We start from the raw sequence: 5526 nt of genomic DNA on the forward strand, positions 1-5526 counted from the left end.
TCCTTGTGGCCTTCTATATACTCCCACTCCTCCATGGTGAAATAGACAGTGACGTCCTGACACCTTATAGGAACCTGACAACACAATGACACGGTCATCACCCAGACCCCTCCAGTGCTGTTACTGGAGAATTTCCCAGCATTCCCAGCAGTGTCACCTCTCCAGTCAGCAGCTCCATCATCTTGTGGGTGAGCTCTAGGATCTTCTGCTCATGTATCAGGGGATGAGGGGGAGGCTCTGTGATGGGGTGAGGGGTCCTGCTCCGCCCTCCTGACTCCTGGAGATGGATGATGGGAGTCACACAGTCCCCCGATGTCTTCTTCACTATTGTGTGCTCCTGTGGATGGAGAGAGACACTTAGGGAATAAACCCTTCAGGGGCCATGTGCTCTCCTCCAGCCCTCTCCTCCTGGTACAACGTGCCTACTTACCTTCTCATGGCTCCTACATGACTATTGGTCACTGGTCACATGATACATCACTCACCATATTGGGGCTGATCTTCAGGTTCTCCATCACTTGGAAGGTCTGGAGGCCGTTCTCCAGGACCCTGGACTCTTCCTATCACTCCCTATGATGGATTCTCCTCCCCGATGTCTGACTTGTTACAGAATACAATACAGAGGAGAGAAATCTAGAGAAGTTTACCTCTCCGCTCAGCAGGGAGATGATCTCCAAGGTGAGGTCTAATATTCTTCTGCTGATCTCCTTCCTGTCCATCCTTGGTGGTCATTCAGGTGAAGAGGAGAGAACTGGAGGAGCTGGAGGCTTCTAGGACTGCAGGCGCCTTTATGAGAAGAGGAGAGGAAATAATCCAGGGGACAAGACCAGATGTCACCTCCAGAACCGCACTTCCTGAGCCTGGAGGGGCCCCGCTTCTCAGGGCCCCCACCACATGGATTCCAGGGGCCCCAACATGGAGATCTCTGGTGGCTCCACAGGAGATAAATGTCTGATAGATGCAGGTCCCACCTCTGGGCTGTGCTCAGCTGTGTCCAGAGCTCCTAGAGAAGAGACTGGAGAGAGCTGAGCTCAGGCCGGGCCCCGCTCCATTCATTCTCCTCCTGGAGGCAGGGGCCCCTCACCAGGACAGTCAGGGGCCAGCGAATGATGACAACCCCCACTATCCCCACTACTCCTCCCCCATCATACTAAGCTGAGGAGCAGAGAATGATTCCTTGTGTGTAATGGAGGAGAATCTCCAGAGGTGACATGTCTGAGCTCTCCACCACACTGTCTCCTCACAGCTCATCTTACCTGCAGGCTGGAGGAATGGCTGATACCAGAGAGAACAAGAGCCCTGACTACCGACCAGGACCTGCCCAGTGTCTGCTGCACTGCCAGAGCTGAAGGACCTGGGGTGACGTCACTGTCATGTGATCAGTGCAGGGGGCGGGGCTCAGCAGTGGAGAGGAGAAGAGGTGGTGAAGGACCTGGGGTGACGTCACTGTCATGTGATCAGTGCAGGGGGCGGGGCTCAGCAGTGGAGAGGAGAAGAGGTGGTGAAGGACCTGGGGTGACGTCACTGTCATGTGATCAGTGCAGGGGGCGGGCCTCAGCAGTGGAGAGGAGAAGATGTGGTGAAGGACCTGTGATGATGTCACCATCATGTGATCAGTGAAGAGGGCGTGGTCAGCTGTAGAGAGGCGATAAGGAGGAGGAGCTGTAATTGTGGTCATGTGACACGTGAGGGATGATCCTTGCATGGAGAAAGCATTTTATGATCTCTTTCCTACAGAACTGGAAAAATGCTGGGAGTTGTAGTTCTCGCCTCTGAAACCTACAATAACAGCCTGGAGTGTTACCTCTGAGATATCATATAACATTCTGCACTCTTCTCCTCTGATATATAACAGTCTGGACATTGTGAGAGTTGTAGTTCTCTCCTCCTGATATATTATTGTCTGGACATGCTGGGGGTTGTAGTTCTCTGATATAATAGTCTGTACAGAGCTGTGGTCACCTCTCTAGAGTCTCCTATGGACGACATAAAAGACTGAGATGTAATTGTTCCCGGGAATGCAGGTCTGAAGAGGAAGCCCCTGAGGGAGAATTCAGGATAAACTGTTTTCCTCCTCTGAGGAGGAGAAGAATAAAGAGGGGAATATTCCTTCTAAGGGAAGAAAGTAACAAAGAGATTGTTCATGTCCGACCGGTTGGGGGACCCGGATGATGACCAGGGGGTCTCCACCTGTAGGGTTCTAGGGCCTTCAAAGTGGTTGAAGCTTTGAAAAAAGCTATGATGGCCGAATGCAAACATCCTGGAAATGATCCAGTTCAGTCCGGATTCACTATAGACCGCCTCTCCTTACTGAACAGGTCTTCTCCTGCCTAATGTGGGAAGCTGTTCTGGTCTGGGTTGGGGACCTTCACCTCTACTCAGGAGCTGCTGTACTTGAGAGAATAAGGCCAAAAAGTCATCTGCTCAGTTTTCTTCTGTGGAAGTGTAGACGTCATCAGATCTTTCTATTGAGGTGAATGCAGAGGCGGCTCTAGACTTTGTGAGGCCTTTGGCAAAACTCTAACATGAGACCCCCACGAAGATCGTTCTGATGCTCGTGATCTCCCGTGCGGCGCCCCGGCTCAGTCCTCAAGAAATAAGCTGTGTCAACCACCGCACGGAGCGGTGGTGTGGTTAACACTCCCCCTATAAGTGTCTGATCGGGGGGTCCGGCCGATGGGATCGTCCACGATCTCCTGTATGGTACTCCGGATCTCCTTGTGCTCGGAGCGGTGGTCAACACTCCCCCTTCATGTGTCTCTATGGAAGACTCAGAGATACACAAGTGCTGTTCCCATAGATACATGGAGGGGGAGTGTTGACCACCGCTCCGATCAGACACTTATCTTCTATCCTTTGGATAGGGGATTTATTTTCCTATCCCAGAGTACCCCTTTAATATGCAGTGACATCACAGTAAAGGGTTAATATGCGCAGTGACATCACAGTACAGGGCTTATATTCACAGTGCATGTTAACACTTTGCATTAACCCTGGCTATACTGAGATGTCACTGTGCATATTAACCCTGTACTGTGATGTCACATTGCATTAACCCTGGCTGTTCTGTGTGTGACATCACTGTGCATATTAACCCTGTAATGTAATTAACAGTACAGGGTTAACATGCACAGTGAGTGACACCAGAGTACAGGGTCCACACAGTGATGTCACAGTCAGGGGGATCTTGTACCTTGGGCTTATAGTCACTGTTTGGGCACCACTGTCTGTCTGTGGGCGGCAGCCAGACACGGACTGAGGTGAGGGCCTGGCTCCTTCTTCTTCTCCCCTGCGTGGCTGCGCAGCGCTCTGGGGCTGGCAACGTTCAGAAGACGTGTCTGTGCGGTGGCATGCTCCGAGTCCCAGCAGCCACTGCTCTCTCAAAGAGGCAGAGAGGGGCTCAGAGCGGCCGCGGCACCCGCTGCGGCTCTTCCATTCCTTTAGTCCGCTTAGGTCACCCGCCGGCCGGCCGCAGAAGCCAATAATTGTAAGTCAGGGGCGTTGCTAGTGTCTCAGAAGATCCGAGGCCCAAGCCCCAATAAATATGGCCCAGTTCTCTAAATCGACCCTGCCCCCGCACACCGCATTTTGCTGCACTTGCCATACAGCAGCACATACCTGTCACATCCAGGGCCTCCGGGTGACGTCTCCTCCGATGTAGATCTTCTCTCCCATCATCTTCTCCATTCGTCTCTGCAGAGTGTGACACACGGACATCTTAGCTTCCTCACTTTTCTACTATCATTCCCCAACCTGGAACCCCCTCCCAGTGTTATCCTGCTGCTCACTGTGCCCCCCCCAATACCCCCAAATACTATCCTGAAGAAATAATAGTGCCCCCATAGTAATAGTGCTTCTCATAGTCCCACCAATAGTAATTCCCTTCTAGATTGCCCTCATTAGTAATACTGCCCCATTAAGTAATTTGCCCCCACACTGCTCTGTTAAGTAATTTGCCCCCCACAATGCCCCACATTATGTAATTTGCCCCTCCACACTGTCCCATTAAGTAATTTGCCCCCACACTGCCTCCATTAAGTAATTTGCCCCTCACATTGCCCCACATTATGTAATTTGCCCCCCCCACACTGCCCCATTAAGTAATTTGCCCCCCACAATGCCACCATTAAGTAATTTGCCCCCACACTGCCTCCACTAAGTAATTTGCCCCACACACTACCTCACATTATGTAATTTGCCCCCCCACACTGCCCCATTAAGTAATTTCCGCCCCACATTGCCCCACATTATGTAATTTGCCCCCCCTCACACTGCCCCCATTAAGTAATTTGCCCCCACATTAAATAATTTGCCCCCACACTGCCTCACACTATGTAATTTGCCCCCCACATTAAATAATTTGCCCCCACACTGCCTCACACTATGTAATTTGCCCCCACATTAAATAATTTGCCCCCCACACTGCCTCACACTATATAATTTGCCCACACACTGCCTCACATTAAGTAATTTGCCCCCACATTGTACTTGTTCCTCTGATCTGCTAGCCAGGGCTTACACAAGACTCAAGTGAATCTATTCAGCTTGAATTCTACAGGAGGATTTTGTGAAAATGGACTGAGTGTATTAACATAAAACGTCTTTATTTTGCCCATTCTGCAAGTTTATCCTTGTCACAATAGTCCTTGATAAAAAGGTTCCTGATAGGTTTGCTAAGATTGTGCCTTCCATACTCGCAATCTGTGCCAAAATAGGACTTGGTCTTAGTCCTAATGTAACAGTGGCTGCTGTGCGCCACTGTTTCCCTGCTTACCACAGCGGTCCCGTGCACCGTAATCAGTGGTGACCTGTGGCCGGTGCTTCCCATTCACCGCTGCAGTCCTGGGCTCTGTCTGTGGAGGTACTATTGTTCTGGAATCTGCTCCACAGCTTCCTTTCAGCCCTGGCCACAGCATGCTTGCTGTTTGTTTTTTGCAGCACTTCCCTAAGGGTCGGTGCACGTCACTTCCTGGGCTTTATGGGTTAGGTCATGTGACCTTGCTGACCAATCCTAGCCCTCCTACACATATATCAGTGGCTCAGCCCCTTCCTAGATGCCTCAGTGTCAAGGTCCTTGTGTCCTGCTAAGGTTCCTGATTTCTGCTAGTGTTCCTGTGTTCCTGACCCATACCTGTATTCCTGGACCCTGCTACCTGTTACATCCCTGTCTGCTTGACTCGACTCTCCTGTTGCCAATCTGGATTGCCTGACCTTTACCTATGCCACCTGCCCTGACCTATTGCCTGTCTGACTACGCCTCTGCCTCATCCTTCGGTCCTACACTGTTGCTTCTGGTAACGACACTGCCTGCTGACGACACCTGTTCCTCTGGTACCTTTCTCAGGTACCTCCTGGTGTGTCTATCCTCCTCACGAGGTAGCGACCTGGTGTTCCCCTCTGGAAAGTCTATCTAGTTTGTGACAGTACACTGAGGCCATGGACCCCGCTGGTCACCCCAAGCCTGTCATTCAAGAATTATTACATGAAGTGAGGTGTCAGAACGAACGTCAGGACGTCGTGATGCAG

The sequence above is a fragment of the Bufo gargarizans genome, chromosome 1 (assembly GCF_014858855.1).
Source record: "Bufo gargarizans isolate SCDJY-AF-19 chromosome 1, ASM1485885v1, whole genome shotgun sequence".
Lineage (NCBI taxonomy): Eukaryota > Metazoa > Chordata > Amphibia > Anura > Bufonidae > Bufo > Bufo gargarizans.